The following is a 12,191-nucleotide window of genomic DNA, read 5'->3' as shown; positions in this document are numbered from 1 at the left end:
ACACACACACACACACACACACACACACACACACACACACACACACACACACAGAGCACCTACATTTGTTTTGTGCAGTACGCGCGTAATAACAGTAGCGATATCTTGCAAGTTGAAAATATATAATCCTCTCATGAACAGTGATAATGAGAGTGAAGTGGTAGTCTTCAGCTTAACTTAACGTCTTTCTACTTCAAGAGATATTAGACGGAAGGGACGGTTAGGGAGGGACTAGGGGGATGGGGGGTGGGGGTGTAGAACCGCGCGCACATGTGCGTGTGTGTGGAGAGGAGTCAGGGAGAGACAGAACGTTGTGGAAAAAAAAGACATAAGCAATGTGAAAGGAAACGCTAACACCAAACAACTTTAACATCTGCCAAATGTCCCTATGGGACTACACAGCAAACCTTCTGCAATAACAATTAACATCTTGGAATTGTCAAAAACATATTCACAAGAACTTTCAGTGACGAGTTTATGAATATCAGGTGAATGAATCAAGGGCATATCACTTCTGTCCATTTAAAAGGCGAAACTGTGACAAGTTGTTTCCCCTGCATGGTGGATCTAGTTTGTTCCACCCGAGGATTGCTTTTATCGTCCGTGTGTGTGTGTGTGTGTTGTGTGTGTGTGTGTGTGTGTGTGTGTGTTTCTTGTTTCTTCTTTTTTGTTTCTTTTATTTCTGTGTTTTCCTACTTTGCGTCTTAAAAAAATCAAAATAAAATAAATTAGAAATAAAAGCAATTACCTTTTGTGTCCGTGTCCGAAGCAAAGGGCGACAGGTGTGGTGGGTGAGGGTGAGGTGTGGTGGGTGAGGGTGAGGTGTGGTGGATGAGGGTGAGGTGTGTGATGGATGACAGTGAGGGGTGTGACGACGCCAGGTGTGGTGGGTGAGGGTGAGGTGTGGTGGGTGAGGGTGAGGTGTGGTGGGTGAGGGTGAGGTGTGTGATGGATGACAGTGAGGGGTGTGACGACGCCAGGTGTGGTGGGTGAGGGTGAGGTGTGTGATGGATGACAGTGAGGGGTGTGACGACGACAGGTGTGGTGGGTGAGGGTGAGGTGTGTGATGGATGACAGTGAGGGGTGTGACGACGCCAGGTGTGGTGGGTGAGGGTGAGGTGTGGTGGGTGAGGGTGAGGTGTGGTGGGTGAGGGTGAGGTGTGGTGGGTGAGGGTGAGGTGTGTGATGGATGACAGTGAGGGGTGTGACGACGACAGGTGTGGTGGGTGAGGGTGAGGTGTGTGATGGATGACAGTGAGGGGTGTGACGACGACAGGTGTGGTGGGTGAGGGTGAGGTGGGTGATGGATGACAGTGAGGGGTGTGACGACGACAGGTGTGGTGGGTGAGGGTGAGGTGGGTGATGGATGACAGTGAGGGGTGTGACGACGACAGGTGTGGTGGGTGAGGGTGAGGTGGGTGATGGATGACAGTGAGGGGTGTGACGACGACAGGTATGGTGGGTGAGGGTGACGGGTGAGGTGAGGGAGGCGTGCAATTCTGGTGAATTGAGTCCATGACATTGTGTTCAACAAAAAGTCATTTACCTTTCATGTGTGCATTTTTTATTCGTTCATGTCATTTAAAAGTTGTATAAAGTTTTCTAGGATTGGAACAGGATCCAAAGAGTGTTTTTTGGTGGTGGTCGTCGTGGTGTTTGTGTTGTTGTCTTTGGTTTCGTTTTCGATAGAAATTCAGAGCACATAGTTTACTCAATTTATATAGTTGCCTTGAGAGTCTATATAAGCGTGGAAGGTATGAGAGGTATGTATTGGTTTTGTCGGTTTTGAACAAATTTTGAATAATCTTCTCACTTCTGTGATTGCATCTGTTTTAGTTTCAGTCATTTTACATAGATGGTTCTAAAACCATAAGTATTTCCAATAGTTTGTATTTGGAGTGGTGGTAGAGCTCCATTACATTCTCGATTTGGGTAGATACCTCTGTGAACGAGTTCTCTACTTAGTCCAAACACATTTCAATTTTTGTAATTGGAAAGTTTCAAATTTGAAATCTAATAAAACACATGGTGTGTTTCAAACAGTTTATCTCTTGCTCAGGATGTAATAGACAAAGGAGATATTCTTGTGAGATTCTCCAATCGTCGCCAATGTATCTATCTCGAATAAAGGTTGTTGTTTTTGGGTTTTTTGAGGGTGCTGTGGCAGAATCGGTAAGGTGTTGGACTTCTGAACCTGTGTTCACCAGTGATCCGGGTTCGAGGCTACGTTTTGACATGGTGTTGTGTCCTCGGGAAAGGCACTGTACTATTATTTCCCTCACGTCACCCAGGTGTGATCAGGTATCTGGTTTCGTTTGAGGAAGGTTGAAACGGCAAAAGGAAAGAATTGGGCCGAGCCTTCCAGTGCCGGACCCCTTGACACAGTGAATTCACTGCCCTAATTGATCAGTCTGGTCCAGATCTTTTCAGTTTTGGTTACACTGCTATAAAAGATGATATTAAAAAAAAAAATCTCAAGCTCTGTGAACATTCCACATCTGTAAACACACGAGTATTCCTTCTCACTAACTGATAGACACTTCTCCTCTTGATAGACACTTCTCCTCTATAATAAACATAGGTTCAACAAGAATACAAACTCAATTCAAAACATTTCGATGAATAAGAAATAGCCGTCACACAAAACTTATTTCATTATTAATGGCAACTGGACTTCAAGTGTCAGGGGCAGCAGCGGCACAGAGAATTAGGTGGGGAGTTGTGTGACGTCATGAACTGGTGTTGTGTTGGCGGTGTGACAGTGGTGTGGAGACGCGCCACGAGTCGTCCTATTGATTGGCGGCCTGTCAAGTGCACTGCAACCTGGTGTGTTCAGTCAGGGCACAATACAGCAGTCTGCCTGGAGAGTTGGAATACTGACATTGATTTATTTCCCGTGTGTGTGTGTGTGTGTGTGTGTGATGAGGTAAGACCGATGAAGCTTTCTGTCACACGCACATACAAGCTCTTACCTAACTTGCATGTAAGCGCGTTCTCGCACACACCTTGGAGCATTGAGTTGTCTACACCTGACATAGATTATGAATTCAATGAAATGAGAACAATAACCGTATATATTTATGCATACTTGTATCGATTCTAAGTATGTTGTAAAGACGAGAATCCATTGAACCTGGGCATTAAATGAAGAATTGATGCCGGGCCTGGAGATGTAAAAGATGATGTCGCCATGGTGAGGTCAGGATGTAGAAGGTCATTTTTACACAGCAGCTGAAATACGAACCTGCCTCATGTTAAAAATAAAGACGTGATCCCTTCCTTCCCAACAAATTTATTTCATTGTGGTGAATATACTGTTTTATGACAGGCAACGCCTTGTAACAAGCCGGTGTCCTCAGCAGCCTTCTAGGGCGAAACGTCACACATGTCAAGATGACGATTTGAACAAGTCACCTTGGTCTTCCAGCAAACAGCAAGGCTGTCCGTGCTTCACCGTGACAGACTGGCAAAGACAAGTCACAGAAAAAGATATGGCATAATCGCACATTTATAATAATAATAATAATAGGAAGAAGAAGAAGAATGATAATGATAATAACTGGGCTTTTATCAGCGCTTTCCACATTGCACAAAGCGCTTTACAATCCACACATACACGCATACGAAACACACTCAGTCATCAACTCACAATCATGTACAATAAACATATATATGCGCATACAAATTCGTACGTGCAATACATACATACAAAAATACATACATACATACATACATACATTCGATGTACACACAATACAGCGTTACAATTGTAAATACACAACTAACTACTTTCATGATTGAGAGAGGGTCTAGAGGAAATGCTGCTGGAAGAGGAAAGTCTTGAGGGTAGATTTAAAGGAAGGCAGTGAGGGGCTGTGACGGACGTGGTGAGGCAATGAGTTCCATATCTGAACAGCAGATGATGAAAAGGCTCGACCACCGTGCTATTCTCTTTTGTATTTTGGGACGCGGAAGGTTCTATCATCGGCAGCAGAGCGAAGAGAACGGGAGGGTACATAGATTTGAAAGATGTCAGAGAGGTACCGGGTGCAGTTCCACATATGACATGGTAGCAGAGACAGGCGGCTTTGTATTTGATTCTTTGCTCTATGGGTAACCAGTGCAACTCTTTTAGAAGGGGTGTGCAATGTGCGGATCTTTTTGCTTTATAAATGAGTTTGGCGGCGGAGTTTTGTACCTGCTGTAGTGGTCTGAGGAATGTTTGTGGACAACCGATGAGAAGAAATTTTCAATAGTCTATTCTAGAGGGTATGCATGAACTAACTTGTGTTCTGGTTGCGTCGAGTGTGAGGTAGTGGCGTATGGAGCTGATTCGTCTGAGTTAGAGTAGGCTGCTTGACAGGTTTTGCTGATGTGGTCCTGCATGGAAAGATCACTATCGAGGAAAAGGACAAGGCCACGGACATAATCAGAGAATGAGATAGAAGGGTTGCCGAGATCGACAGTGGAAGACAGGGAAGTGCCATCCACTGATGGAGGAAGGAGTCTGAGGGCTTCAGTCTTATCATCGTTTAGTTTCAGTTTGTTTTCTGTCATCCAATTTTTCACTTCTGTGACACAGTCTTGGAGGGTTTGAAACAGATGTTCATAATTTGGTGGGGAATCAGAATGTTTAAGTTGAGTATCATCAGCATACAGTTCATGACGGATGGAATAAGTGTCCGGCAATGAGAGGTGTGAGTGGAGTGGTGTAGAGTATGAAAAGCGCTAAGCCCAGCACAAAGCTTTGGGGAACGCCGAAATTAAGAGTGGATTCAGAACATCTGTTTCCACTTAAAAGGACAATTTGCTCACTGTCAGAGAGATAAGATCGAATTCAGCTGTGAACCGAGAAGAGAACCTGTATCTCCTGTCTCTGTCTGCGTCTCTTTGTTTCTCACTGTCTCTGTTTCTGGTCTGTATTTTTGTCTGCTCTTGTGCGCGCGCGTGTGTGTGTACCTGTGCGTGTGTGTGTATGTGTGTGTGTGCATGCACGCGTTGGAGTGTGTGTGTGTGTGTCTGAGAGAGAGAGAGAGAGAGAGAGAGAGATTCAAGGTTTAATTGTATACGCCTTGGCCGTTCACAACTGGAGTGAACAATACTTATACAGAAAGAATCACAAATTTAACCACTACTTCCTTTATGTACAAAGTTTAGCAACATTCATCACTATTTTTTTATTCAGCCATCATTATCGCAAATTTAAACATAGATGGATGCCTGTGATGTTTAAGAGAGATGAAGTCATTCCTGTGTTCTTTTTTTTTTTTACATTCAAGCGAAAAATGCATCTCTGTTTCAGGATCATTGGCACAGAATGGGCAAGAATAACAATGATGTCTTATAAGTCACATATAATTATGTTGTGAAAACCATGTGTACCCAAACGGAGGACCAGTCTTCTTTGAAGCAGTCTAGAAGCCTCTGTTTCAATTCGGATAAAAGCATCGATATATCCCCACACACTGTGTTTCCCAAACTAACCCAAAAACCAAATAATTTGTACAAAATAGTTCGAACACCAAATGGTGCCCGTGGTACATAGTTATGTTCACACACACACACACACACACACACACACACACACACAGAGACACACATACACACACACACACACACACACACACACACACACACACACACACACACTTTTTTGCTCTAAATCTTGTTTTTATTCAATTTCATTTTATTGTTATTTTTTTGTGTTTGGTATATATGACTGCATGCTTGTCTTAGAAACCCTGTTAATGTTTAATTGATTCTCTCTCTCTCTCTCTCTCTCTCTCTCTCTCTCACACACACACACACACACACACACACACACACACACACACAAACAAACAAATATGTGTATATATATATATATATATATATATATTGAGAGAGAGAGAGAGAGAGAGAGAGAGAGAGAGATCATTTCCTTTGTGGTTTATTTACCGTTAGAGAAAATAGAGAACGAACTTGGAGACTCAGTCATTATCTGTGGAGACCTTAATGCAAGATCGAAGTTATGGGACCAGCGGAACACCAACCCACAAGGACTCGCACTTGAAGGAATGATAGGGGAAATTCTTCTTAGCCCTTTAACAACCACATCCCCAACTCGCCTTGGAACAAGACAAGGGGACAGTGACAGTGTGATCGACATCGCTCTAACATCTCCAAAATTCAGAGCAGAAATGAATGCAGAGACGCTTCCATACCAAGGCAGCGACCACCTCCCGGTAGCTTTCAGTCTACAGAAACTGTCATAAACCCTGTATGAAACTGCGTGATCCATTTCAGTATGAAACCAAAGAGACAACCGTCATCGAAAAATTAAGACGCAGAAGAAACAGAAGAACGGCACTGAACAGGATGCAAACTATTCAGCCCCCATGGTGGAATACCGACACAGAGATAGCCTGGATAGAAAAACATGCGGCTGTCAAACTTTGTCGTCACCGTCACCGATCCCTCAGATTCCGAATCCTTTGGGGCGCCTTTGAAGCTTTGTCAACCACCTTTCTCCAGTCCTCGCGTCTCTCGGCCGCTCTCAGGGTGTCTCTCAGCTCCATGCCTGTCCACTCTCGGATGTTGTCCTCCCATCTCTTCCTTTGTCTGCCTCTTCTTCTTCCTCCCCTCACTGTGCCTTGTAAGATTGTTTTAGCAAGACCAGAGGAGCGTGTGACATGACCAAACCACTTCAGTTTTCGTTGTCTGGCGAGTGTTTGAAGGTCAGTATAGGGCCCGATTTCATTGCGGATGCGTCTCTTGACTTCTTCATTCGTGATGTGGTCTTTGTATGAGATGCCTAAGAGTCTTCGGAAGCACCTCATTTCTACAGCTCTTATTCTTTTCTCTAAGTCTGCTGTGAGGGTCCATGATTCACATGCATATAAAAAGATTGACATGACCAGAGAACGCATCAGTCTGATTTTGGAACTGATGGCGATTTTTCTGTTTCTCCAGATGGGTTTGAGCTTGGTCATTGCGGCTGTGGTCTGGGCAATTCTTGACAGTATTTCTGGTTTTGATCCCTCGTCTGTCACGATAGATCCCAAATATTTGAATCTGTGAACACTTTCAAGTTTCTGGTCTTTGATTTTGATTTCTGATGTGAAGTTGCTGTTTGTCATCACTTTTGTTTTTTCCCCGCTGATTTCCATACCAAATTTTGTTGATTTTTCTTCTAAGTCTGTTAGCTCTTGCTCGTGACCAGCTAATCCGTCAATATCATCAGCGAAGCGCAAGTTTGTGATTGTTCGCCCTCCAATGCTCACTGTTCCTTCATGTTCTTCTAGTGCTTCTTCCATGATTCTCTCAAGAAATAGATTAAAGAGAGTAGGGGAGAGCAGGCAGCCCTGGCGCACACCGACCGTCGTCCGAAACCAATCACCTATGTTGTTGTTGTGAAACACTGCACTTGTTGCATTCTCATAGAGGCTCTGTACGACTCTGATTAGGTTGGCATTGATGTTGTAGAGATTCATAGTTGCCCACAGTGCAGCGTGCCAAACTCTGTCGAATGCTTTCTTAAAATCGATAAAGACATGATAGAGGTCCTGTTGATGCTGGAGATATTTTTCCATTATGAGTCTGATGTTGAAGATCTGCTCTGTTGTACTGTGTCAAGGTCTGAATCCAGCTTGTTCTTCTGCGATGATTCTTTCAGCCTGTGTCAAACTTTGTCAAAAAGAAAAAACAAAACCATCTCCGGACAAAGATATTGAAACAAAAATGAAAGAAAAAACTAAACAGTTTGAAGTCATTGCTCAAGACGCCAAAAATGACAAGTGGAAACAGTTTTGCTAGGCACTCAGTTATGACACAACATTGACAGAGTTCTGGCAATTTTATCGTCGCATGGAAGGGAAAACGTGCACAACAACAACCCCAGACATGTTAGACACTGACGGAACCAAGCTTAAGACAAATGAAGAAAAAGGATCTGCCTTGCTCAAACGTTTCATACAACAGAGTGATCAAAGAAACTTAGATGAGAAAAAGAAATATGTTGAGGAGTTAAACCAAACCCTTATGCAGACTGGACCTGATGATGATTTGACAATGGATGATCTAAACGAGGGAATAGCTAAATGCAAGAAAGAATCGGCTCCTGGCCCAGACAAAGTTCGTTACTCAGACATCAAGGAGCTATCGGAAGAAGACAGAAGCAAACTTTTCAATCTATATCAAAACAGTTTCCACAATGGACAGGTGCCGGAGGACTGGACACACAGCTTCTTAAAACCCATACCAAAACCAGGAAAGGACCATCGTCAGGTAAGCGGCTACCGGATCCTAACCATGCAAAACATTGCTGGAAAGCTCATGGAATGCATGATAGCCAGGAAACTTGCAAGGGATCTTGAACACAGGCACATTCTCCCTTCAAATCAAGGTGGTTACAGAACAGGCAAGTCCACATGGGAAAATGCAGCTGCTTTTGCATATGAGGTGTATGAAGGATTTCAAAGAAAAGAAGAAACACTAGCAGTAGCAATTGACCTTGAAGATGCCTACAATAAAGTCCAGTTTGCGCACCTCATGGAGCTGCTACTAAGGTATGGAGTAAGTTTGACACTGACAAGATGGATAGCAGCAGCGCTTCAGGAAAGAACCGTCGTCCTACGCCTCGGAGATTGGATGTCTGCACCTTCTAAACTATCCATGGGACTGCCACAAGGGTCTCCGCTCTCTCCTGTCCTCTACAATGTCTACACGAAGGGCCTTGCAGACTTAAACAACAATGGAATTGCTCGGGTGCTTACCCTTGCGGATGATGGCCTGGTCTTCAAAACTTCGAAAGATGCTCAGGAAAGAACTAAAGCCGTCCAGAAACAACTAAACAATATTGCTCAATGGTGCAAAGACACAGGATCTTCCATCAATCCAGCGAAAGCCCAAACGTTGCTGTGCACCCTCAACAACAAAACCGCGAGCAAATCACCACCTTCTGTGTCATTCGATGGGATTCAAATTGAGAAAACTGAATGCCTACGCTACCTAGGAATACACTTCGACAGGATGCTGACCTTCAGAAAACATACGGAAAATACTGTTCTCAAATGCAAAAAGGGCCTTTCAGTCTTAAAAGCAATGGCAACCAAAGGAATTGAACAACGCCACCTCTTCCTGCTATACCAATCACTCGTCCTCAGTGTGATCGACTGCGGACTTGGGCTAACAACACCGTCTCAAAGCAACCTCCTAAAATTAGAAAGAGTACAAAATGAAGCTATGAGGCTGATCCTTGGAACAACAAAAGACACGCCCACAGAAACCATGCGATACCTGCTTGACCTTCCTTCAGTGCAGGCCAGAAACAAGTTAGAACAGGTCAAGACCTACTTCAAAGCATTAGAAAACCCTCAAAACCCACTGCATGACGCAGTCAAAGAACCAAAAGGCAGCCGTCTAGGACGAGGAAGATCATGGATGGGGCAAGCAAAAGACACAATCCAGCTAGTATGCCGACTACAAGACCTGAAAGAAACAAAAGAATGGGAGAAAAAACCCGAAAACCTCAACCATCTATTCAACACAGCCATTTCACCCCCTCTATGAAGACATTGTCGGGAATGGCCAGAGGGCAAAACTAATGCGGAAGTGAAGCTACTCATAGAAGAAAACAGTAAAGAAGAGGACATCATCATATACATAGATGGCTCAGTCACCAAAGACCAGTCTGGTTGGGGATTCACTGCGAAACAAAATGGAAAAACAATTTGGGAAGAGAATGCTGCCTACAAAGTCACAACCTCCAGCCTAACGATGGAAGTTGAAGCTGCGACACATGCCCTCCAGTGGCTATCGTCCATCCATACGCCCGGAAACCAACATGCCATGATTCTAACCGACTCAATGAACCTCATACAGAAAATTGAAAACGGAATGGGAAGCCCAGAGTGGCAAAAGGCAATGCGCAACTTTCAGATTAAAAAACTCACATGGTCATACTGCCCGGGACATGCAGGTGTTAAGGGAAATGAGCGAGCTGACAGACTTGCTGGTAACGCAACACCAACGAGCGGCCTACATCTAGGAAAATCGGAAATCCTCAGAAAAGTCAAAGAATACCAAAAAGAACAGGTACAAGGCCATCACACCATCGATCGCCTCAAAGAAATAAAAGCAGAGAGAGGGAGCGGCCGCAAGTCTAACATGAAAGGTAGAGCACGATGCTTTGCAAATCAAACAAATATCGGCATCATTTCCAAACCAACATTGCGCAAATTTCTTCAAAACGGAACAGAGTCTCTGTGGGCCTTTCCAAATACAATAGACTAAGCAACACACTAGACGCCACGTTTTTGGCATCAGAGATCTTTTCCCATCCCTCTTGCGGCCAGTCAGTGGCAGCCTCTGTGCGTGTGTGTATGTGTGTGTTTGTGTGTATGTGTGGGTCTGTGCTTTTGAGTGCGTTTGTGAATGCGCGAGAGTGTAAGTGTACACAAGTGTCAGGAGAGATCTGTGTACGTGTGTGTGTGTGTGTGTGTGTGTGCGTGAGGGGAGGTGGGAGTGCGGGGGGAGGTGGGGTAGAGGATGAGGTATGTGAGTGTATGCATGCCTACACTGTGGGAGCAACAGGATATTGGAACGTATATATATATATATATATATATATATATATATATATATATATATATATATATACATCTTTGTATATATGTGTGTGGGGTTGGGGGTGGGAGATATGGGCGTATGTGTGTGTGCTTGTACAACTAAGTGTTCATCTCTGTGAGTGTGGGTTTGTGTGTGTGTGTGTGTGTGTGTGTGTGCCGTGGAAGCTGCGATACGTAGACTAGAAATGAGTGTGTGGAGGAAGGGGGTAGAGGAGGTGCAATGTGTGTGTGTGTGTGTGTGTGTGTGTGTTGGAGCTCATGTACGTTTATATGTATTTGACTGTGCTTTCATATCTGTGAAACTGCATGTTTGGTGCATTTCTGTTATGCATGTGTGGGTGTATGTGAATGTGTGTCTTCATGTTTTACATTTATTCGCTTATTTATCACCATTGTTGTCTTGTTTATTTATTTATTTATTTTTTTATTATCATTTTATTAGTATTACTATTATTATTACTACTACCTTTTTCTATATTATAATTATTATTTATTTATTTATTTATGTAAGCTTATCTATTATTTATTCCCCCGTTTTTTGTTTTTTTGGGGTTTTTTTTTCTCAAGGCCTGACTAAGCGCGTTGGGTTACGCTGCTGGTCAGGCATCTGCTTGGCAGATGTGGTGTAGCGTATATGGTTTTGTCCGAACGCAGTGACGCCTCCTTGAGCTACTGAAACTGAAACTGAAACTTTTTTCTTTTAACTCAGACATACACATAACACCAATACCAACATTTGATTTCTCACAGTGAAATGATTCGTAACTGTTGTCTTGAATTACTGAACGATCAGTATCATGAAATGCATCCCTCACTTTTTTCCAGGCCCCCACTCTTTATCCTTCGCCACACTATTTATTCTTTGGCCACACTATCCATCTCTTGGTCACACTATCCATCTCTTGGTCACACTATCCATCCCTTGGTCACATTATCCATCCCTTGGCCACCACACTCCATTCCTTGGCCACCATCATCCATCTCTTGGCCACCAACCACTCTCCATCCCTTGGCCACCACCACCACCATCCATCCCTTGGCCACAACTCTCCATCCCTTGGCCACCACTCTCCATACCTTGTTCACCACTCTCCATACCTTGGCCACCACCACCACTCTCCATCCCTTGGCCACCACCACCACCATCCATCCCTTGGCCACAACTCTCCATACCTTGGCCACCACTTTCCATACCTTGGCCACCATCATCCATCCCTTGGCCACCGCACCACTCTCCATCCCTTGGCCACCACTCTCCATCCCTTGGCCACCACTCTCCATCCCTTGGCCACCACCACCACCATCCATCCCTTGGCCACCACTCTCCATCCCTTGGCCACAACTCTCCATCCCTTGGCCACCATTATCCATCCCTTGGCCACAACTCTCCATCCCTTGGCCACCACCACCACCATCCATCTCTTGGCCACCACTCTCCATCCCTTGGCCACCACTCTCCATCTCTTGGCCACCACTATCCATCTCTTGGCCACACTATACATCTCTTGGCCACCACTCTCCATCTCTTGGCCATACTATCCATCCCTTGGCCACGCTCTCCATCTCTTAGCAACACCACCCACT

Source organism: Babylonia areolata, chromosome 31, assembly GCF_041734735.1.
Source record: "Babylonia areolata isolate BAREFJ2019XMU chromosome 31, ASM4173473v1, whole genome shotgun sequence".
NCBI lineage: Eukaryota > Metazoa > Mollusca > Gastropoda > Neogastropoda > Buccinidae > Babylonia > Babylonia areolata.
This window is presented reverse-complemented; position numbering follows the sequence as displayed.